Below are 25,825 nucleotides of genomic sequence, written 5' to 3'. Positions count from 1 at the left end.
GACCGTCCCGCTGCTGCTGCTCCCGCTGCCTCCGCTGCTATTGGCAATAGTAGCTTCTTTATGTATTTGTAACAGCAGTGCTCGTAAATATTAAGATGTCGTGAATAAATAAATCTAGCCCAGATCAAACCCAGAACAAGGGAAGGGGAATAAGTTTAGCAGCTCCTTTCCCGCTTGGCAGAAAGCAGGCGGTCCTAAGCACTTTCTGAAGCAATTGCGGAGATCATGCCTAGAGGGGCAAGGTTTGTGGACGAATAGAAAACATGAGCATATTCGACTTCGTGCACAATTAATGTGTGGGCGCAAAACCTATATGCCTGTATTTATGCAATAGGTTGTAAGTCATACCTATAAATGTCTAGCGTAGGCGTTTCCGCTTTGTTCTCCATGTTATCATCTCTTTGCGCTCAACAGTAACTGTGTCATAATTGAAGGGAATCGACTGCTACTGGGTAGCGCGGCTTCACTACAATTTTATCCGAACCTGAAGGGCATATATATTATATTTAATGGATAAAAAGTACTTGATGTGTTTTTCTATTTATGAAAATAAATGTAATACACTGCAATGGCAATGCTTAGTGTGATCGAAAGTTAATGGATGCAGAACAAGAAGAAATCTGGAGTCCAGTCTTTGACTTTACTGTTAATTGATTCCAAACTCATAATTACGTCTTAATCAACATTAAGGGTACAACGCATTGAACACCACTGAATGATGGCTACGGCAGATTTCACTTACGCTGCAGAAGTTTTCTGGATAGACTGTATTATAACGTTGCAGGTAAAAAAAACGAAAGAAGCAAGAAATTTGCATAGAACAAGGTAGTCGATGTCGCGGAGATTCTGTGGAGTTCTGCGTCATAGACAATTTTTTGCACAGATTTTTTTACAATTTGAATTTCAATGGTTTCTAAAGGAAGTGACGCAGAAGTCAGGTTGTCAGATTTTTTCTCATATATATATATATATATATATATATATATATATATATATATATATATATATATAAACCAAGTTTGCAGGAAAAGCGAAAATGTAAAACCAATTCTACCTGGAAAGCATTTTTTAGCCGTAAACTCCCAACTCTTCTAATAACAAAGTTATTGTTTTTACCTTATTTACATTGTACGTCTGCGTGGGTGGCGTACGCGCCTGAAAAAAGTATGACACGATGTTGCCCGTGTCCCGTTGCTAACAAACATAATATCCTCGTAATCGCACGGCCTCTTCGCGATTGTTCGATCTCATCAAAATTCCATATGGGGGCTGCGTTTTTTCTGTACCATTCTTGAGCCTTCCAATTTTTTCCTAATTCACGCTTTTAGCAGGTTCCATTTGCCTGCATCCGTGCCAGCAGCCATTGCAGCAGTGAAATAAGAAGAGTTAGGAGAAAGAACTCAGGGACGGTGTGGTGTGTGTATGGTTGTATTTTTTGTGTTCGCACATGAATCACAGTCACCGACTAGCATGCTTTACACCGGTCCTTGTGCTTTTGCCCGTGCAGTCGACGCCGGGCGAGACCCGCTCACCCGCTCACCCGCCTGCTTACGCGTTCCCGTGACCTCTGAAATTTAAGCACAGACTTGCGTCCCGCGTTATTTCTCCTGCTGCTACTCCGCCGCTCTATTCGAACCTTTTTTTTCCTTTTTTCTCTTTCTCACATTCTGTCTTGCACCTTCCTGTGTCTGGCTTCCGTCGTGTCATTTAGTCAATCCTGTTTCGCACTACCCCTAGACTTTTAGCGTTCCTCAGTGTTTCTTCTCTCTTCTAGCTTCCCATGCCTGCTTTTCTCCGCTTATGCGTTTTTTCCTAGGACTCCCTCCCAGCTCCGACCAGCCTTGCTGAATCTAAGCAAGTCTGGAAGGGCAGGGGGCCTTCGGCAGAGAGCCAGAACAGACCAGACTCACGCATGGCCTTCACGCACACATTTAGATGTACGGGCCCAGCGAGTCACAGAAGCCGATGAAGCAACTCGTCGACGAACGGCTCTCAGAAAAAAAGAGTGGCAGCACAGCCGATCGGTCGATCGGTCAACCGGATTCCCCCCTTCTCGTCCTTTCTTGCAAATGCAACGAACGCATCACATCACAGACTACACAACTCATCTTGTGTGACAGTAGTACACGCAACCATCGCCGGCGGGGTTCGTTTTCTGGGGGACGAGCGTGTGCGGAAACAGCGGCACGCCACCGGACCCGTTTTGAAGACGATTCCCACATTTTGCTCCCGTTGAAGCCACTCGAAGGGCTCCAAGCTCCCTCCCATCCCCAGCCCCTAGCAAGGGATGACGTTTCTTCAAATTCACGCGTCATTACACCGAAGCGCTAGCAACAGCGGGAGCCAATGGCAGCTACAGTGGAGAAGAAGAAGAGCTAGCGGCCGGCAGCAGCAGTATATGCGGGAAGCGAATTGAAATAGCAAAGAAAGAGACCCAGGAGAATGCGGCCGGGGGGTACGAATGCCAATGAAGAGTGGCAATGTACCAACAGAAAGGAGGCGCTGAAAAGGAGAAAAGGCTTTTTCATTTTCGACTTTGGCTGCTGTTGCCCGCTTTTCCAAGTCGACGCTCGCTGCGGCAGCAGTGGCAATGCCGACCGACAACGTCTCTTCTCTCTTCGACTTTTCGTGTAGAATTGCTTGAATACCTTGCGCTGTCTTGGTCCACTCGGAAGGCTACGGCGCGCTATGCTTCGTAGTCCAGATGCCGCGGCACTTCGTTGATGGTTCCTTATGCGTCTCTTGCGGTCTCTTTTTTTGGTGCTTCTTAAAAAATGGGTGGTGGGAAACGAATGCGTTTCAGGCTAGCAAGTAGGACACGGCGCAGCATCTAAGGGATGTTTTGCTTACGCTCCCTTCTCCGCGCACGCACACTCACAAGCACACAATGAAACAGATAGAGAAGAACGGCTTGACTACAAATATACGCGTACAGTGATGAAAACTACTTTACCATCAAACGCAATAGACACTGCTATGACTAGCCCTAAGAAGGAGCTAGCCATTTTTCGCTGCGTCCTCCTATATCGCTTTGGATACTTCTTTTCATCTTTCGCATCAGCAAATCCTCGAGCTTACTCTACGCCGCCCCAAATCCCATAGGGTCGATATCCTTTAAAATGCACGACTACGGCGTCGCTTAAAATGCCTTTGTCGGATCCAGTTAGCCCCGCCCTTGCTTAGGGGGCAGTGGGAAGAATTTGACGTAGCTGGATTTGATGCACTACGCGTTTGCGTATGCATTACCACTATACTAGGCAGAGTTGTACTATAGACAAGACGTGGTTAATTAGGTAGATGTACCAAGGTGTACTCATAGAATTGCTACCAAACAAAGCGTTTACGAGAAATGATTGGACGAATCAACACGAGCCAATTATGATTTATGTAAGGAGATGGATACATGCGGGTCAAGTTAATCCATCCGTCGTTGGAAGGAATCAAAAACAATTTTTCAACGTTAGAGATCTAGCTGCATGACATAGATCTACTTCTAAGAACTTTGACCTAACTTGAGTTCTAGCTTTTATGCTATAGCACACGTTTATGTTAAGGTGGTCCTATTCGACAACTTGTCAGCAAGATTGTCTAGCAAAGCAAGGAACGCTGCTTGTAGTATGTATGAGATCGCGATGATAATCATGTACAGATGTTCCGTCCCGCTGAAAAAAAAATTGTCATCTTCACCAAAGTTCTTCCGAATGTACGGCCAAATAGACTTTGGCAATAAATTTATGTAGTTGGCGCCCAATGCCATTGACAATTCGGTTACCAACACGAAATATTCAGTCCTTGCAGTACCAAAAAAAAATTCTCAAATTAATCCCCTGTCTGAGAGCCATGCCACACTGTACCCCCCCCAGGTAAATTTTCATAGAGTCCCCGCGTAACATGTGGACTTACGATAGATCAGAAAGTGGACCGACGCCGATTAACTATGACGTTTACTTTGACTGCAACTTCATAGCCACAGACAACTCTCCCTGACGCTGCGTATCCTGTTTAGGTTTCCATTAGTAGTAGACCGTGTTTTTCCATTTTTATCACCATCATTGATAGCATGTATCAGTGTTGAAATGTAACTCTTTTTTGCAACGTATTAGAATGCCATAGACACTTAACGACTTTTCGTCTGACAGATTATTATCTTTTTCGGGTTAGTGGAGGTTGGTCTTCGAGACCGTTGTCTGTAAACACTCTGAACAATTTCATTCGTTTCAAATTTGCCTTTTTTTGTTATAATAATTGTCAGTCGTTTATTGCGATACTTCTTCTTCATTTGGCATGTTTCAAAATTAAAAAAAAAAAAAAAAAATTCCTTAATACACTTGAAAAACTTGGTTCACTTATTATCTCCGATTAATCACACTCTGTTAAGAGAAAACAATTAGCGTCACCCGCTAAACGGCATATATAGATCAACCTGTCAACGGGCTCAGGCACCCTTGTTAGAGCCTCGTAACAGTGAACCTAATATATATATCTGATACCGAACTGATTTATAATAGAATTGCTTTAGCTATACATATTTACATTATTTCAAAGTAGGTAAGGTACTCAATTGGGGATTTCAGTTTACCTCTGCATATCTTCTATGGACGTTGATTACAATACTTCGATCATTTTTAGTTTCTATCTTGTTTATTTTAAAGGTAGAGCATCGAACCGAAACTTGTATATATTTCTATGCCTTCCATGTTACTGAATTTCTTTCTTAGATCGAAATCATCTAAGTACATGCTACTTCCCAGCATCTCATAAACACCAACAATCAAAACGTTGTTTTTATTCGTTTTTTCGTAGGGAGTCAATATCATCATTTCCATTGGTTGATGGTATAGTGCACGTAAAGTTTTAATTCTGCACGCAGCATCATCAATCTGGAGGCCTTCACATTTCCTATGGCTCTAGCAGTGGCTGTCACTGACTGGCTTTTGCTGGATGACATAAAAAGTTGAGATACAGCAATAGTTTGCCGGGTCAATCACTCATTTTCGATGTCATCTTACTTATATATACACTAGATGATTCAGGCCGTCTGCCTCTGTTACCTATGCCAGCTCTTACTCATTGGCCCGGTTCGCATTTAGACGAGATCATTACCCACTGGAACTGGGAAACACCCCAGTGTCTGCCCAGGGGGAATCGTAGCCAACCGATCCTCCTGCTCTGGAAAGGTGACATCCAGCACCCCTCTTACCCGGGAAAGTACTAACCTGTCTGAATAGGCCAAACCACGGGATCTTTTTATAAGGACAGAGAATCTTATGTATCGGATCAAAGAAAAGCAAAAATGATCAGTGTTCTCATATATATATATATATATATAATGCTTTTTTGCCCTCACAAACAAACGAAGCCATGAGTAGTGAACTAAGAAGTTGGGACCATTCGGTGTTTGAATACACAACGCACCTATTTAAACCTGAGGTGAAGCGCCCCGTTAAATCGTTCCTAATTAAAACTGAAATCTCAACTCATAGTATTACATAAGAAAAACACTAGAGATTGTTCAAACAAAAGTACATTTTAAGCTATTGAAATCGAGAACTTACAAAAGTGTTCATGGGCTCGTCCAGCCTTTTGGAACTTGCGTTGTACCTTAATTCGAAGACGATGGTACCTTTGTGTAGCTCGCCCACTTCGCTTTTGAATGCGTAAACGCATCCCTAATTCGGATATTAAAAACTTGCCCTATGGCTTGTTCAAGTTCAAATATTGTATGCATGATAAGTTCTGGTTATTTGTCCAACCATTATACGCGGCCATTTTGCATGAATGCTTGTCTGATCGGATCACGGCTCACAACCTTCACAGGACCTGCAATTCAGGCCTATGTTTAGCTTATTAAGAAATTTGAGCTTTGACTGAAAGTATTTCAAGGTACCATTTTAGCTCTACTTTATAGCAGATATTTAAAAACAATATGTCGTTATTATTAGTCTAGTGTGAAGCCACTGGTTAGCCAGACTCATGCGACTCACACCCGCTAGAGTAAGGTTCATATGATATTTATTATCTTACTCAATATCTTTCAATAGCTTCGAGTGGGGATGCCGTTTGTTAAAGTACGATAAGTTTCTTCCGAATGCCATATAGGTATTTCTTTAAACCTACAATTGGGGAGCTTCCCACATACAATAGCACACAGGCTAAGGGTCATTATCTTGCACCTTTCTAGAAAACGATTGGTTATTTGTTATATGAGCATAGATATAGAAATGGAAGTAACACCAAACAGGCCGAGGCTGAGCACGATAGCGCTACCGTTGTCAGGTATTCTCACGCTCTAGTACACAGTGGGTGATAAAAATCATTGATACAACATGTAAACAATTCGCTCACTCACCTATTGCCCCCGCTGTTCGTGGCAAGATTCTCGACGAGTCTGTATATGCTTTTGCCATGGTTTACTCTATTACGACGCTATTACTAGCTAATTGTCCTAATGGAACCTTGCGTCAGCAAGAAACGGCTTTCTGTGCGCGGTCTATCAATAACGTACATGGCAGAAATCTACCTAAATACGAGATAATATCTAATTAATACACAAATCATCAATATTCGAACTCATCTGCCTCGTCGTGAAGAAATACCTGCACCGTGGAGTGCTCTACCAGTCATGGTTGTTCAGTCGGAGTATCGATCGATAGAGGAGTCTACCTGAAAGACAAGTCAAGATAGGCTATGAAATAGAAATATACAGAAGTGTTTTTTTTTTTATATATTATGTCAAAGTACGGTTTGGAATATGCCTAAGGTCGCTAGCGGGTTTGACATGTCCTTGTTATATCTTCGGAAATAACGTGTTCGCCTGTTTATCTTGTGGACACGTGGTACCCTAGGTTTAGATTCGGGCATAGCCAAAATCCACCTGATACTAGGAGGCAGCCTTCTGACGAAACATTTAGCGATTTTACATGCCAAAAGTACAAAGCGTAAATAATATAGATTATATAAGCTTAATGTGGGTCGATCTCATTGGCCTCTCGTATTCCCAATGGAGCCGCCCTTTGAGCTTGAGAATACTGTATTATACGGCAAAGATACCCGGTCCGCACCACACGACCTACCAATGTACTCGCCTAGTTTAAGAAGTGTAGTCCGCTTTTCAAACAAACGGGGTACAAAGATATATGTCAGGGCATAAGGACTTGTCGAGCGTTACCCAAGTACTCAAATCATTTTATAATTTACTTTAACAAAAGGGTCGAGGTTTTGTAGAGTGGCTCGGGCATGATTCTCGGTTTAGGCTAAGGGTCGTACCTGGATATGGAGATTATCTTTACGACATTTGGCGAGGCAAGCGTATATTACTTGACTACAAACGTATGTAACGTCACATTGGGTATACATGTAGTTAAATGACATGTCTCGCACTGATTAATCGCTTGAATGTCTTGTTTTGCCTCTGTCAACGCGGCCATAAGAGGCTTTCGACGTAACTTCTGCGTTTTACCACAGCCGACTCGCGTGAACAGTCCACACCTTTTCATGACCTCATTCGGTTCATTCATTCGCAATTGTTTTCCCGTACCGCGTGTATGGTCGTCTTTTTTTTTTACCCTGGATCATTTCTAGAAACTATTTACCATGCAAGTTTGCTAATCTAAAATAAAAATAATGCGATCTCGGCTTCCATCATACATCCGCACAAACTGGCATCTGAAACTAACCTTACGGCCCATCCTATAATGTCCAGTGACTACAATACGACAATTGTTCTAACGGTTATACAGCTCTAATGGTAACTGACGTTTCTGTTACAACCATGTTAGATTCGGAAGTGCTTAGAGATCCACTGTAGTATCTCGCGGGCTGTATGGAGTGGCATCCAGCGCCTTCGATGTGATGCTGCCACGTAGAGACACACACATATCTACCTAGTTATCTAGGAGCTATTTCCGGCTAGATCGTTTATATCGTTTACGCGTCGAGGAACATTCAGTGCGACGGTTTGGGTCGGAGTTGCAAACGACCTCGCTCGTCATTGTGACACTGGGAAGCCTGGCCGACTGGCGGGACGCTGGCGCGTACCCGCGAGAGGCTATTAATGATAACGGCGCCATTGCATCGCGTTCGTCAAGTGAGCCTCGGAGCAAGCAAGCGACCGGGGAGTCGGTTCCTCGACGCCAGTTCCCTGCAGACAGAAAGGGGAACGATCCTATCTTCTCGACTAAAAGTCGTGTGAAAGTAGGATGTGCATTTGTGCATACGTTTGCCGAATGAAAAAAAACGAACAACTTAATTTTTTCAGAAAACTTTAATGACGGGCGAAAGATACTCTAGAGCACCCACGTTTCACGTTAAGGTGATTCCAGGCACGATGGCACTTGCTTTTCTTCCTTATCGGTAGACACTTTTCATTAATTTTCGGCTCCTACTTGTCTTTTTCGTGTATAAAATCGATGCGGAGCGATCTGAAGCACGTAATTCAATGATAGCGTACCCGTTCTGGAAGCACGCAGGTTGGGCATTGTAATATCTACTTAGAAAGTTGCTATAGCTTTGCAATTTAGGCGAAACAGCCAAACGAACGCTACTAAGTATCCGTACTCACTTGATAGCTAATTATACAAATTAACTAGAGTTTCAATTCTGTGCTGTCACGCCCCATAGTCATCCCCATCAGGTCAATTGGCAGTATCGTTGCTTGCTTAGTGACAGCGCCCTTGAAACCTTTTTCTATGTACAGCGATACTTAGAAACACGTGTTTCTCTCGCACAACTACTTTAAATAAACTTCGTCAGACATCTCAGGGGCTTACTAGGCCTAGAAGATCATAGCTGTCGTTCGAATGAACGAATGTTAAATCTAACGCATAGTAAATACTGTACAATTTATGGTAAGTAAATGTTAGATAACCTTTTGTTTGCGTTGCGACGGGCGACATCTCACAGCATTGACTTGTCAGTCAACGCTCGCGCACAAGAGCAACCGCATTGGTGATCTGTTGATATGATATAGTAACATAATGTACAATCAGGAGCCAAAAGCGACCATCTAGAGACAGACAGCCTGTTCTTCTCCTTACCAAACGCCATCGTCTCGACATCGTCGAATTGAATGTCAGACAAACTTCTCGCCAGCATGAGGTCGAGCAGTCTTTCTTTTGCTTAGCCCTACTCCTTCGTTAATACTGCGTTAGCAGCAAGACAGTGACGGGATATCAACGCGAACGCGGACAACGCAGATAGCACGGAACAGTGAGGGAAGGAACCAGGCGAGACTAGAAACGCCTTGCTTGCCTGAGTCCGCTGTTGCCGTCACAGCCTTTAAGTGCGGTCGCAGCAAGAATTGGGCCAGTTTCCAAAGGGGCGCGCGTCGTTGGTCGAATTGAGAGTCGGTCTAGGCTACCGCATAGGGACAACAGCAACAACGGCATCAATGGCAACATGCACAGAGGCGACTGAAGCCAGAAGCTGGTCGGTAAGCGCTTTTGCTTTCAGGCTGACGGAGCGACCGCAATGGTTCCTTACGGCGCGACCATTCATCTGATCCTGCTGTTTCGGAAGGACAAAGGAAGACGTTGTCGCTGCGCCCGCTGTCGATACCATCGTCGCCCCTCGTCGTCGCACTTTTATTATCAGTAACATCGTCATCATTATCGTCTACACCTAATTAAGGAACGAATGGAACTACATGCGTGATAAGAGCGGTGATGGAAGGAAACGGATAGACGGACCCGGGCTGAGCTCGGTGGCTCAGCGGTCCACACGGACAACAGCTAAGGAAAGTTGTACTCCATTATTGGGGCAAAAAAGAGCTGCAGCAGTGGCAGAGATATTGGGAAGTGTCCTGGGTTTGGGGATTCTGGCCTGCAGGCTTCTTCGCCAAGCAGAGGCCGACGGCTACCGCCGCGAGTCTGCTCCAATGCCAAAAGCGGTTTGAGCTAGAAGAGAAGGACAATACCGAAATTCCTACATCAAGCATGGAGACAGAGCGATGGAATTAACTCTGAAAGGTTAGACAGGAAAGAGAACATGCTAGATATGTAGAATGTAGGAAATGCATTGAGCAGTCAGAATTGCTGGCCGAGTGACAGTTCACCCAAACAAGAAGGGCCAAGAAGGACGTGATGACGGCGAAATCGGCTATAAAATAATACGCGATTACTATGATTTAATTGCCTTCACCTCGCCTAATTCTGCTACAGCTGAATATATTATTGAATATAGAAGATATTTACTATAGCAGTTTTTTGAAGTGGTCATTGTGATGACCTATTCTATCTTAGTAATAATAAGATGAAGCACAAGGCGTTAGATAGATATTTGAGGCAATCGACTTCTCTGTAAAGGCAGTATTCTTCATCTCCTCTGACAATTGACCTCGACTGCCTAAATCAAAAGCGCGCTATCTGCAAGGTGAAATTAGGCCAGGATTTTCTTAGTAAATAAAAATAACGAATATTTATGTATCAGTGGTGCTGAGCTTAGGGGGACGGCATGAACACGTATAGTCGATCGGCCAAACATTCTCCAAAGCTCGCAATAGGCAAAAGAAGGAATATTGAACAATCGGGGCAGAAAATAAGATATAGAGGTGTGAGTGTATTTTCTGAAAACTACTTTGAACTACTTATACGGCTTGATTGACGCTTAACCTTATCGCTACGAAATCTCTGGTAAATCCCGATGGTAAAGGGAAGCGGGTAAGAAGAGCTGGACGAGGGAGAATATACAGAGTAGACCGAACCGTTATCTTCATTTTCTATTGAAGCCAATATTCTCAGAATAAAGTGACTTGGCCTGTTAGGGCTAGTTTGAGTGGCTTACCGCCCGTTCCACTAGGTGGTAGGTAACGCAAATGGATTCGAAAAGCTTAAAATCCCGTTGATGAATTTATCAGTGACCATCCATTCTCATTGCTTATATTATACGCGAACGTCGAATTTTTCCCTATCACACACCGCACCGAAGTCTATTGAGCTCATTCAATACCAAAGACAACACTAGTCTATGCACTAATGATTTTTCTGTCATCTGCACATTATTGTAAGTTAATTAATTAATAACTGCCTATAAACAACTTGCCCAATTCGCGCTATAACTCAACTTACTGCTCATTAAATCTACTGCCGAAAATAACGTATTTGAACAGGATAACATATCAAAAAGACAAAAGACCATCGATGAGCAGGTATATTTGATTACCAGTAATTTTCAGAACACTTGTTGTTATAATAGGCACACGGATCCTGCGACACTCTGGGCATTGATGTTCTCACTATATATTTGATAGTATTGCAAGTTCCTATTAATAGCTAGTACGTAGAGTTCGGAAGCCAATACCGTGGAAGATTTTCCCTTATTTAAATTGCTCTTCATCAAACCCCATTTAAAATGAGTGTACGATAGAATAATGAATAAAGTAAAAATATACGAGGCAAAGTAAATGGAAAATTTTTCCAACGGACCATAAGAGATAAAGTCAAAAAAGCAGAAATGTTTAGGGCGATTGGCAGCGTGCGTTCAACCATAAAACCTTGGACTGCGTCAAAGGCATTCGATAGTCAATGAAAAAAAGAACGCCCTGTGGTTACACGTTTGAAGTAGGAATTCTATGCGTTGTCGAACGATATGTGTACGATGGACGATTTATCATACCTCTATTCTGAATAGATGGGACGTTTTATATTATTTCGATCGGGCATGCATTTGATACATTATGTAAATAGTCAGCGTGTACGCATCTAGCTTACGGATGAACGTAACGATTAAACGCGAATCGTGGAACGGCTTACGCGTGCTAAGCACACCGCATACATTAAAGAGCCTAGTAACTAGAGAAGGACAGCATCTTGTCCCTAAGCAGTTTTCGGGGCCTTAAACAAATGGGGCTGAATTCGTTCTGTATTGCAGGTAAAAGACATTATCTGTGCGTACCGCTTGTGCTTATATCGCAAAATTAAGCTAAGGATAACAACATTCGACCTACCTAATAAGAGGCTAAATAGATAGCGACGCACAATATACATGGGGTTTAATTCACATAGAAATAAATAAGCGACTTTATTTAAGAGCGTCAATTATATCCACCTACGAGCATCGTTTTCGTGTGTCAGGATTCATTTTGATTTGTGAGTAACCACTTACAGGCCATACTTGGAGGGGGTTCAAAAGCCATGACGATTGTTCGTTACCAGTGGCCCAATAGATTGATCCAAACCTCGTAGATCAGCATGGCTAGACTCATCACTCTCCCCTGGAGCTCGGAGCCCAAGTGCGGATAAATCGCATAATATGTGCGAACCTCCAAAGGGTTCCCTTCGATCACTGCAATGACAATATTGCCTCGTTTAAAAAATATCGGTTCGAACTGATGTTGATCGAATCCGCAAATTTCATGACTAGATACCGTCTGCTCTGCTTGAGCCTCGAGTCTATGTTTCACTGTGGATGACGTCCGTCCCCGAAAGCGTTCAGTGGGGCGCTTCCGTGTGCGATTGTAACCTCGCGTATTTAAGTTCCACGATCAGAATCGAAGAGCGGCACAAGAAGACATTCACGAGGCGCAACTACCCACCGCAACAAGTAGCTTTTGCTATTAAACCTTCACGATGCCTCGAGTGGGAAACTCCATAACTTACTAAATATTGCTCGCTGGAAACAGTTGTGGGCTAACGGTTGATTAATTTCCATACACAGTGTTATTTAGTTCATTAAGCCAGTGTCTTAGACGCCTGTCATCAATATCATTGGTATTGGTTTGTACCATTGATAACGAGATACTGAAATATATATATATACCTGTCTTAACGCATTCTTGCGTTTCAACCGTTATGGAAAAGATCATATTAATGTTCTCGGTTTAACTAATGGAACTTATCGGTTGTCAGTTGCGACACAATCCAAGTCATTAATGGTCTATAAGATTCGGCCGAACCTTTAAATTCCTCTGGAGATCTTCTTCAAAATAGAATATTGATTGGATCGGATCACATGTTTCGATTAGGAGTTTGTTATCGTTGGGAATCTTCAGTCTCAACTGATAACTCACCGTCTCATAGTCGATTCATGGAGCATTTCGAGTTAAACCATGATTGTAACGTGTGATGCTGTCTTAAACGCCTGTCGTTCAGCGTTGGTTGAACGCGTTGATATGAATGTAGGAAGGCCATTGCTGACGTAAGTATTAAAAGTCATAGGCGGACCTAGTGTACAATGGCTCCGAAAGAAGACATTGATAAATTGAGTGTGATGATCATCGAAATGTAACGCACTTTGGTGGGCTGACAAGGATCAGGCTAAAATCACATACTAAACGTTGCATACATATAACACTGCTCAGTAGTTAAAAAAAACATAACTAGAAATAATAAATTCAATCAATTTTGTTAAACGTATAACGATTGCCAGTTGAGATTCATCCTGTTAGATTTAGTCAAATACGTGGTAACGAATTAAATTTGGATAAGAATATCACTTAAATTTAGTATGCTGCTCCCCGTGCCCGCACTTTTGTTCGATGCGAAGTAACTTTGTTCAAACTTGAATGCCTGAGGGCATTATCAGTAGCAGAAAAGTAGTCCGCTAGATAAAACAATTTCATTTCCGACACTTGACGAGGCGAAACTTCTTATTGGATAAGAAACACGGACCAAATTCGTAAGTTATTCAGAAGAAAAGCAGCTCAAGGACAAAAGTGACCAGCGAGAAAAATCTCGGTGCACTCTGTTCAGAAAGCTAACACAAATAGAAAATCTTAAATGTTTGACTCAAGAACTGATCGAGGCTCTCCTACCTATAGAAAGTAGAAAAAATACTAAGGAATAAAAAAAAAATCCAAGATGAATTTATTTCGACGTGGAAATTTCTCTGTTCTCTCGTCGTTTGATTACGTTAACTAGTCGGATAATAAGTACCTCTATTTGTAAATAATATAAAAAGAAAATCGTTTTGATTTCCAGCTTTATTTAAATGCACACATAGAGCTTGTCCAAAATTTAACTATTCAGCTTTATGCTGAAGATTGTCGTAAAACCCTACTTTTTTGACCTCTAATGCCACCGAATACAGAACTTACCGGTTTTTTTTCTGTCATGTGGGTAATGATACGCGTGCTTTCAGGCACTCTTTCCGAGTCCAGGTGAGCGCCAATAATTTATCTGAGATCTTTTTTTGAGTACATGCAGATCATTTAGGGTTGCATGACTATTCATTCTCAACTATACAAAAAGTTCCTAAGGTAACTGAAGCAGGGTCTCACACAATGCAGCCAGGAACTTATTGTTATATGTCTCATATGGTTGACCGAAGCAATGTTTTCGGTTTAAATTTAAATTTTTAGCTTTAGAGGCTCGAAGCCACCTTCGGCAAAACTGTGGCTATACAATACCTGTTTAACAATAGGATGAGTATGTTATTCAAGTTTTGCCCTTAATTATCATTGAGTTAGCTGCGTTTATCTCAGCGGTTGAAAAGTCCTATGTAGGCCTATATCGAATGCACGGTTTTTCAGTTCTATAATCAGAAGTTGTACAGAAAACTGCTTATAACGGACCCTTTCAACTAAAAGGCCTCATGCCGTAAAAATAGCTATCGTTCAATAACGTCATTTTTTAACAAAACAATCCGATAAGCCAAGTTTATACAACGGCTATATGTATGTGTTAAGGTTTTTCTGCGTTATCCCTGATACAACAGAATTGAAGAGCTCTGGCCAGGCCAGAGCCTGATTGTCGCGGCTGATACTTTTTGTGCTCATTGAACCTTGCCTGGTTCTTTGTCCACTCTACGAGTCAGGGATTTCGGTTGAGAGGCCATTTCACCGTAGTTAGGATTCTTACTACAGATGATCATTATTGCTGCGTAGCGGTATCCGGTCGGCACCGGACGACGATTGCAGAGGATAGCGATAGGCTAAGACGAATCAATGTTGCTTGGCCTGCAAACCTTGTGTGGTCGGCCTGGCTCTCGGGTTGCTGCTGTTGTAGCTGAAAGGGCGTTAATCCATGAATTGTCCTTAGGTCTTTTCTTGGTCCTGCGCTTTCGGCTGTCTCTTGCTTTGTACTTCCTCGTTCTTTTTCTTAACAGCCAACCGACGACAGTACGTATAGAAACTAAGGCTTTTTTGCTTTGACAGCAGTTAGAATCTGCGAACCCGTAGCTCCTCCATGCCTTCTCTTCCATCCTCTTCAGTTGTGACATACCCACGTTGGGTCGGTAGCCATCAGCAGCTATTACACATTTACAGCTTGCTTTACGCACTGTTTGATATAGCTCTTCCCTGTGCGTTAGTTGTCTATTGGCGCGAGTCTTTGGTATTCTGTAGGACAAGACGAGACAATAGAGGATGTACCTCGCCTCGTTCTTAGCAGCCATGCACAGCAGTCCGCGAGGCGATGAGGAAAAATGTCTTCCTTATGCTATCGCGTTCCGTACGAGACATGAAACACACTGCACAAATACTGAATGTACGCGAAAAAATCTGACCCAATTGCGAAAGTCTGACATCTAGATTATCGCGCCTTTTTCCAGAGAAGGCAGGCGTCGACGATAGAAATAATCTGTGATGGGGAAAGAAATCATTTGATTTGAGCAAATGCCGCAGAGCGAGGAAAGTGTGCAAAAACAAACGGGAAATATCGAAAAATGAACCACACACCGTAAGAGAAAAAGATCGTTTTGTTGAGCCAAGCTACAGAAGCATACATAGAGCATCAGAGCAGCAGGACATCGAAACAACGTATAGGTGAATAACATGTAAAATAGCCAAGAAAGGATACAAACAAAAACAGAAGAAGAGCACTTCAATTACGAGACATTATAATTCGTGTAGCGTCTGACTTTCGACGGGAACGACACGACAAAACCCGATTTGAAATGGCGAGAGTTCTATATAGGTATATAATAGGACACTAAAAAGCTGTTAAACACAGAAAGAATATGATTCCAATTGCTCTTAAGACGACAGTCCCATATGAATAAAAATGGCCTTTCAAGTTGCTGTTTAATCAGTCGTCAAGCGATTAGTAAAAAAAAGGTAGCCTTTAAATATCATCATAGGCCAATCTGCAAGACTACATCCGCAAACGTGGCATTCTCCCTAATCGAAAAAATTATCTGGCTAAAAACAGCTTTGCAAGTACAAACGTTGGGGTTGGCTCGCCTTGTACATCTCGCAAATTTGCTCGGCACTCTTGTTTCTTCAATGATAGATACTTCAGTAACTTAATAATAATAATAAAGTTCTATTCGATCTTCGGTTAAGCCTTCGATCACATCATTGTGTAGCAATAAGCAACAAATAAACATTTTAATTCGATATTTCGTTAGCATAAGGGGCCGTTTTGTAACGAATGTGTAATATAGAGCATGCTACAGACGCTGTGAAAAAAATACCTTACTCATTATATTTAAAGCATGTTTAAAAGAAAGGTCTCAGAATATATATGCACCCGAACCCATTTCGGTTAGTGTATATCTCGCAGGTGATGCGCTTACTCTTTTCATGGAGCTTGTCTTCCAATGCTCAAACTCTTCAAATCAACAGTTCAAAGAGCGTCTCTTGCGTGCTGTAGGATGCCAAACATAATCTCGTAAATGGCGGCGGATTCAACAAGAACAAGTATAAAACTATTCACTTTTAAAGTACCTCAATTTTTGCAAAGCCTTCAAAGATGCCTCGTTACGAGCAGGCTTTTTCTGAAGATCGTATACAATTAGCCCCTACTATGCTGATCCTTGTCGGCGGATGCCATCTCTCACGTTTTACCCGAAAGCTAAAAGTTCTTCGTCATACCTGGGTCACTCAGTGCATGCCACAGATTTACTTCAAAGTATCCCCGCCCTATTTGCGCCATGTCAAGAACAATTCGTTAAAGACGTACCTAAACACAACAAAGTCAAGAAGTAGGAAATACCACACGGGCCGATGAGATACACTCTAAAGAATCTATCAAGAAATACAAAAACACCCGCGTGTACCAAGCGATTTATACCTGCTATGCGAAGGCTCATATGGCAAACGCATAAAATGTCGGTCACAATATGGAATATAGCAAAAATAAATAGGCTCACAGTTAAGCTTAGAGCAATCAGGCCCTATTAAGTAATGAAATCGTATTTTTCAACACCATACAATATCGCCTATCAAGCATTTTAGCGGACCGGGCATTTTAAACGAGTAGTAACAAAGCTATCAGCATACCTGCAAACAATACCAAGGCCAGCTGTGGTCCAACGGGGCTCAACTCTGGAAGGAAAACCTTCCCGAAACTGGCTCTTCCTATTTTAAGGCATCTGTCCACGTCAACATGTTATTATAGTTACGTTTTCTATGGCAGAAATTAATTGCACTGTGACATGAGTAATCCTACAGTGTAACTAATACAACAGCGCACTGGGGTTCGACATCATACGCTAAAAACAGCTTTGTATATTCTTTTAACGTTTTTGAGCAAACTGTACCTTAAGTTGCTTGTTTCGATAGAACGGGAACAGATAATTATACGATATACTGAGTTGTTAAAGTTAACTTGTAAATTCCGTTATAAAATTTGAAATGCATATGCTTTACAATTTCCAGAGGAACGCATCCTCCGAAATGCTGCCTTCTCACCCATATTGATGTGGTTTTCCAAGAACTAATCTTATATCACGGTCGCCATAATTGTGCAAAGCAACCGAGAACAAGGGTTGCTAATAACTTGCATTGCTATTGATACAACACACCGATTTTATTTTGGTAGTACACCTACTCTTCATTCTACTCGGGTTCGTAACCTTCTCGAATAACCTTTTACAAATATCGTTCATCGGCTGGAAAGCAGTGCTGCCCTCTAAATTGCCCCCCCCCCCTCCCTCCCTACCTGAAAGGGAGGACCCAAGAGATAAATGTTCACATTCCCTCAATGTATCCCTGCTTCTCTTCTGAATTCGATTTTCTTTTACAACAACGACGGAATGACTCGAAGCGGATTACCCTTACCAAGACACAGATGCGTAATTGCGCGCATACATGATAGGCACCTCTTTTTCCGGGCTACTGAAACTCCGCATGAAGGGAAGGAATGGGTAGGAAAACGGCTTCAAAGTGTTAGCAAAGTACTCCAAAGGCATGTGTTTGAAAGGGGATCATTCTCTTCGAGGCTAGAGACACACGCAGAAGTACTTGCCAAAGCGAGGCATATGGAGGAATAGACGGAGCTGATGGAGCAGTGCGCGGGCATCAAAAAGTGGAACAGGCATGTTTGCCGATCTAGCCTGCATTCCGCGGCGCCGCTGTTCCGAAACCTATTTCCCAATTCCTATTCTGCATCTTTCTACGGTCGTCCCTGGTCTGCGTTCCCTTCGCTTTTCGGCGATTCGCAGTTAAACGTGAGTCGTAAAGGTGCTGCGAACGGGTGCGGTTGTTCGTTTTTCACCGCCAGATCAGCACCGGCGACGGCGGGAGCAGCAGGAACAGGGGCACCTTGCAGGTTCATTCGGTCCTCATTTGAATCTCATCTTCGAATCTTTTCGGTCCACCTCCGTCGCTCTTTCATTCCCCATATCCACGTTATTCGTAGTGTTCCTGCATTTGCAAACCCTGTTGTCTACTCAAACCAGACGTCGTTTGTTTTACCTCTCTGAGTACTTTAAGGCGTTCGGCTCCGCCTCGAGGAGCGGCACTCCACGGTGCGTCACCAGCGAATTCGTATCTTTGCTCCCTAACTAACTAGTCGGCTCGTGCATATTCTTCCTGGTGTTCGTATTACACACTTTTCGAACCCGTTCTCGCCATTCCCTCAGGCGTTGGCTCTTTTCTCTCTTATCGTTTCTGTCCCGCTTTCACTGGCGCGTTATCTCATCTTTTTTTACTTTAGAAAAGCCTTTTCCTTTCAGGGCCAGCTATCTACGCTTCAGTCTTACCAGCTTTTATCTCTGTCGTTATTTCTGTGTCTCTGCTCATTCTCTGTTGGCATTTTCTCTGCTTCGCTGATCCGCTTTCTCCGATCTCAACGAGTGGAATCGGGAAAGAGAAATTCAGAATGGGCTTTTTCTATCTGATATTAGCCCTCTCGCTTTGATAGTGCCCTTACCGTGGCGTAGTTTGTCCTGGTTGGCCCGGCACCCTCCGCCCCTTAACACACACTTACGCGTGGGCTTTTTTGTACGCCATTTGCAATACCTCCCAATGGCGAATGTTCGTTGTGCGCGTGCCTGAGTACCCTTTTTCCCGCGATAGCCTGCCAAGTTATCCTCGTTCGACAAATTGCCAAAATCGACAAATCCGACACGCACATAACCTCGTAACTGTAATCGTAGCAGGCTACTTTCGACGTCCCCGATCATCTTCTATTCTCACGAACAACAAAATTCACCGACAAAGCTAATGATTGACATCAGAATAGTTTGAATTGGATAAACCTACTCTTTTCCACATATACTTGTTCTATTATGCGTCATTACCCTATTCATGTACGCATCTATAGTTTTTTATTGTGGCGTGCATAAATCTAACAATCGCTTCTAATACGCCTCTCTGTCTAAAATAGATAGTAATGTAAGCAACGCAGGTAAAAGGTAGAACACCAGGGCGCTAGGATGCGTTCCGTTTCTGCTGAATAACTGAAGAAAGCTAATTAGCCACGTGGATACAAATTGCTATTATCAGTAACTAGCGTGTTTAAAGTATACACGAATTGTTGCCACTTCCTATTGATAGTACTAACTGTACTGTTTTGAGACAATGAGTGAGAAGCGGTGCTCTTCCGCAATAGTAGGCCTGTGACTAGGTCATGTTGAATGCACGTGTTTTCCTATATGCGCCCAGGTGGATACGTACATTGTATTTGTCGTGTAATAGCAGATTCAATAGTAGAATGAGAACGAAGAACGTACATAAATATCCGCATAAGAATACGCGTCCTTAGTAGCTATTCCTGTGGCGCTGGCATTTCCTTTTGTAATTTCATCGGTCTCCTGCCGCTTCTGTTCTTCTGTAGTGCTCGCTGCTGTGAAAAAAAGCCACTTGCATCAGACCACTACAAGTAAGAAGGAAACGTTACAGGATGGACTGCTGGCCGGACAGTGTCGTTGTTGTTGTTGTTATTGCTGTTGTCGTGGTTGTCGTTTTCGTCTTTCAGGCGCCAATTTCTTTGGAAACAAAAAAAAAAACTGCCGCTATTGCCGTTCTCCATTTCTTTCAGGTTTCGATGGAACATGAACTCGGGTGAAATATCCGGATGGAGTTGTTCCTCGCCACCTAAGCGCCGATGTGTTCCGAAACCCCACAAGTTCCTCGAACCCCTTCACTTCAATCCGATAGAATGCACGCGACCTATTTGCTTGCAGCGGTCCAAATAAAACTTTCCGTGAGTGGATTTTCACCAAACTTTCAACGTACACCCATGCACCATGAGGCTTTCAGCTCAACTGATGTCTGCTGTCTTCATGCGTCTCCTCCCGCTGATCCGCCACTCAATTCCCGATGAGGCCTCTGGGGACGCATTAAAGATCACAAGAGGTCGCTTGTCTAGGCGGCAGCGTCAAGGTCTGCTGTCCTGACCTTCCACAAGCTAACATCTCCCGTCCACGCTAACTGATTGAAGACGTTCCTAAGCGTAAACGCTTGTTTCTTGTTAGTAAGAAAGCAACGAAAAGCACGCACAGAGGTGAACGTTTGCTCAAGAACTTCACTTCAAGATCTTCACTGTACGGAACAAAGGCTAATGACAGTAAGGTATCAAAGCATTTACATCGCCATAAGGTATACGCGTTTCTATTTAAGTTTTGGTAGATCTTCAAAATAAAGTGTGAGGCAAAGTTTGCCAATTTCAGTACCGCTGGAACAGGATGGCCCTATTTGTGGCAAGAAATTTGTAGAAATGATTGTCGAACAAAATATACACCGTATATAACTGTTTAATTATGTGGTATCGAGTGTTGTTTCAACGATGTTCTAAGTGGAATACTGGTTTTATGCGGATCAGCGGCCGATATTCTGTCACAAAGTTAACTTTGAAAAATCTTATAAATATTGATACGAATGATACTATTTGCAGAGGCAATTATCTACCAAGAAGCCGGAAAAGGCAATTCAACAAAAAGGAAATAAATACAGGGTCAACCAGGGTTGCTGATTTTAAGCCTAGCAAATCATTTGCCAGTGTATCTGCGTGTTCCTATATTTTCCACCTTCGCAGGCCATTTGATCTATTATACAGCCTACGTATTATACAGCCTGATGCGATAGACCCGAGTGTATACACCCGAATATTTCATATAATGTACACTTACTCGATATAGGAATTCGCTTTCGAGAAAATCTTGAGCACGCCAGACAACTAACTTACATACTTTATACACAACAAGTTTTTGAAATCACGCAAGTAAACGGTGCTTCTGAAAAGTACCTTACGTTTTCTCATCTACGTCTTTAAAGCAGATTTTCAGACGTTTGTGGTGCGTTTTTAATCTTCCGTTTTATTGGAGAAGTTCTTATCGTCTAACGAAAAACTTCAATGCCACGACATGATTTACGCCCATGCATAAATCCACGTAAATATATCAATGGCAAAACTTAACGCACCGGTTTTTGATGAGCAACCGCGTGCAATATATCCACGTGTATGTACGTGCTATTATTATTGATCTGATGTACCACTGGCAAATCGTTGTGTGTCCATTGAACGACCACTGTCAAATCCATATTGCCGAGTTGTAACTAGTCATTAGGCACAGTGAATGCTAACAGAAAAAAAGCGTCGTAGCTAAAATACGTTCCAGCAGTCCGATTACGTTAGTAAAAGTCCCGCTACTGGAAAGTCTAACTCTAGGCAAGGCTTCTAGCTAGATAGGCGTACTTGTTTACCAGCCTAAAAAAGTAAACCCACAAAGTTCGGGACGTTGTTTTTTTCCAACACATTAACTTTTAACGGCCGTTATAAATAAGCTACTACTGAAATCTTCGGAGTCCCTCCATTCGGCCGGCCGCGTTGTTGGCTTTCGTTCCGTCAATGTATTCTTTTATCTATAAGGAAATACGGACGACGAGAAGTGATGTTGTAGGTATATATTTGGTCAAAAATGTTTTTTAAACATTAGTGCCAAACAAGTAGTGGCCGCTAGAGCAACGCGCGGTTTTGGATAGGTATTGAAGTATTATTGCTTGTGAACGAGGAACTGATGGTGGTTCGTCTCAATGACGGGCAAAACAACGTATTAAGAAAAAAAATAGTACTTATACCCAGTTTCGCTTTCAGTGCTTCCATTATTCCAGCAGAAAGATAGTGCTATTCGGGGTTAGCCAAGATATAGTCATTTATCGTTTTGGTGCTATTTCAGAAACTCGTTGTGATTTTGAAACTACTGAAACAACAAGGTTGGGAGATGTCGAAAACGAGTGGACTTATATGATCTGATCGACGGCCGCATCGGGAAAATGCAAATAAGCTGCGTTTTCAATCAGGTCGGTAGCAGGTACTCAAATGAAGTTTAGTCAAATATATGCATGAGGATTGTTTATGTGAGACTGAAGTTCGTAGAGAAATCTATCTTAAAATACTTCAAAACTAAGGTTTATAATTACGACATGCCAGTATGCAACTGAATAAGCAAGTTTCTACAGGCGATCCGCATAAGGTTGTAGTTCTCGTCCAGACAGACAGCTATCTATCCTAACAAAAAGATTTCGAGCTATCCTTACGATGAACTGCACCAGAATGATCTTTGTGTAAGCCTTTATATACGTTTTTCGTATTATTCTGCAATAATGCTACTAATAATGATTAACAACACCTCTGAGAAATCGACTCCTTTGAGCTATTTTCTTGTATGAAGACCATGAGAAGGCACAACGCGCACGTTTGCCTTATCCAGATTGCTTGTAGAGGTATATAGACATATAGAAATTCACAGATTCACGAGAACTATCGTACTGATCCCTGAGCGGAGCGAAAAGGTTATCTGAGAAAATACAGAGCTATTCATTTGTCTTAAGCACCGAAAGCGTAACGAGCTTTGCCCGCAAAGTCGTCGTATCTGGTTCCCCTCAATCCTTACTTCGCTTGTTCCCTCGCTGCCTTTCTGCCTAGGTTTCTAAACATTTTAAATTGAAGTAGGCTAAGGAACAGGCTGCATATTTACAAAAGAACTAAGACTTCTTGTTAATACAGTCTGTCCAAGTTATTTCATTTATTCATGATTCACGTAAATACTACTATTATTATAATCACTACGGTGAAATTATTGTTTATGCGTCCCTTGTTTACCCTGTATTGTTCGACTTATAGTAAAAGCCTTCGAGGTCATGCAAATTCATGTGGTGGCAGAATAGGACAAAAGTGAAGTTGGCGCTTTCTTGTTCTGCCTTTAGAGGGCCCAAGTGAGTCGTAGTTTCATGCTTTAGATAGCTGGAGACTGAGGTGAGTCCCGGGAGGGACGAATCTTTGCTGGTAACTCTATAGCACTTGGCTGTATTGCGGCTGTTCTCTTTTTTCTAGATCCGATTGTTCCGGCCATATCTAATCCCTTGCTTGCACCGCGTTTCGGCGCTCGCCGCCAAACGGACTCTTATCAAGCACTTCTTGCGCCACAGTTTCCGGGTGAAATACACGATTGCAAAATATACCCCTTAAAACCAAATGACCAGCGTGACAATATTATAAGAGACTCCACTTTGTTCTTAACAATTGTTCAAAGATACTGTCTTCTTGCTTGTCACATGTTACCCAATAGATCGAATATGTGGGTTACCAATACAGGACACTGTTGCACAGCTCCTCATTAAGACTTTCAAAGCAAGTCGATCTGGCTCCATTTTGGAAAGATTACATTTGAACGTCTAAAAATTAGTGGTATACTATCTGCATCCAATGACCTATTATTTTTTATGCACTGATTTTTCAGATACGAGTAGTGTACCTTTAGAGCGATTATGGAATTGAGCAATGCTTTTCTGTGTCCTCCTTGAATTTTTTCGCGCAGTTGTTACATGGCGAACTCAGCTTGTCGTCGTTACAGATAAAGCAACTAGGCTTACTTGATAGTACCACGCCTTCTACTATGGAGCTGGACAGAGCTGGGTATCAACTAGATAACGAATCAATTATGCGCATAAGTTACCCGAATAGCTTTGTACGTTTGTTTTTGCATGCATACATACATACATACATAAACTTAAACAAACAAGTTCAATTGATTTGAACTTATAGCAAAAACCTAAACTGCATTATTGTCATTTATTGAATAGCAACATCGAGCCTATGAACAACTACAAATGCAACGAACATAATTAATTAATTAATAATTAGGTTTTAATTGAAAACGATACATTTTTTTAAAAATGACACAGTCGTAATACAGTTGTTACTTGGTATATTCGAACAATACTATTGTTAATAAAGGAAAAATACCCAACCCTATTATTTATACACGGGTAACTAACCTACCAGTTGGCGAGTCAACCCGATGACAATGGGTACATATCCTGCGCAGGCTGATTTGTGTGAATCGGGCGTCATCCATTAATACTTGGCTATTTTTCTTCACAGCTACTGCAGCGGGCAGCCACCAAACTAGAACTATTATACTGTACGACACTGTAGACTAGAAGATCCCTAGACGACAGAAATACACTAGCAGCGTGTTCGGGTCCATGATAAAAGCGAGTGGAGAAAGGCGGCCGAAAGAGCGGTGGCAGAACGAGACGACCGTCGAGGATAGGACAAAACGAGGCATAGGCCTCTGGCAAATTTCTAGGCCGAATGCACCGCCGGTGCAGTTTAATCAAATGTTCGTGTATAAAGGACAGATTAGATAGTGGATCCATAAGGCGTTACCGAGTGTATCGGCAGTGGGAACTGTGAACGTCAGTGCTCTGTAAGACGCGCCATCGTGGGCTTATGAAGTTTAAACGGAAAAAAAAAAGAAAGTGGATGAAATTATCTAATAATCGACAATAGAACATAGGAACATTCAAGCATATGATATCTCTGGTCTCTCGACACATTGTAAAGAAGTTCGCAACACATTTATCTTGCTGCCACCCTAGTGGATGAGGTTCAAGCTCGTCTGCTGCTAGGATGAAAACGTTTACGTATAGCCTATTCGTTACAGGCGTTTGTTTGCTGTAACAGGTACAAAAACATTGACCCAGTGGTAAGAAAGCTGCTCGCTAACGTAGAGATCTGTGTGCTTACTTACCGGCGCTCTAACGTATTTCAGTGCCCGGTCAATACAGAGCCCTGTAAATCGACACAATAATTTTTATAGCTATTTGGTTTGCGTACTAGTTAGGCTACAAGCATATAATGGGTAAGGGATGCGTACTTTCTTTTGATAGGTAGAGCCCTAGAGAGGGTTTACCACGTTGTCTGGTGAGGTTTTCTAGGTTGAATTCAATCGGCCGGAAAACGACGACACGACCTCAGATGAGGAGGGATGGAGGACGAAGTACTGCTATTTACACCGGTTAAATAACGATAGGAGATTGGGGAAACAGACCTCGCCTCGCAGTGATTAGACCCACTTGCCGTTGGTGTCCTTACATATATCTTGAGAGATATTATTGGTGCTCGCACGTTATGGTACCTGCCTGAAGATTAATAATCTTCAGGATCTTTCTAGATAGATAGAACTAGCCTGTACGCTGAAGTCGCTTCAACATAGCGTGCAGAAATGCGTCTCAGACATAACCTTTAGACTAACATTAATTAGCTAAAAAAATTATTAAATCTATTTTGTTGTCAGTGAGCGTCTGAGAACTGTAGTATTCGATGCAACTCAATCGTCGTCATCACAAGACATTTTTAAATAGACTACCATAAAAATGAAAGTTTCATGTGTACAGAATCACAACATCGACCGTATGCGCCTTCTAACTTGAAACGGGAGT

General features: G+C 42.3%; 1 long non-coding RNA gene across 1 annotated transcript in view; it reads right to left on the bottom strand.

The window, feature by feature from the left end:
* The window catches only part of LOC147754767 (uncharacterized), a 50,188-nt gene extending 25,329 nt beyond the window's left edge, over nucleotides 1-24,859 (bottom strand). Inside the window, exons 1-2 of the long non-coding RNA XR_015330623.1 lie at nucleotides 24,381-24,859; nucleotides 6,597-6,663 (exon numbers count right to left, since the gene is read on the bottom strand). This is a non-coding gene — a long non-coding RNA (uncharacterized LOC147754767). The remainder of the gene's footprint in view (nucleotides 1-6,596; nucleotides 6,664-24,380) is intronic.
* Nucleotides 24,860-25,825: the final 966 nt, after the last annotated feature.

This window comes from Varroa destructor, unplaced genomic scaffold, assembly GCF_002443255.2.
Source record: "Varroa destructor unplaced genomic scaffold, Vdes_3.0 BEIS01000006.1, whole genome shotgun sequence".
Classification (NCBI taxonomy): Eukaryota; Metazoa; Arthropoda; class Arachnida; order Mesostigmata; family Varroidae; genus Varroa; species Varroa destructor.
This window is presented reverse-complemented; position numbering and strand designations above follow the sequence as displayed.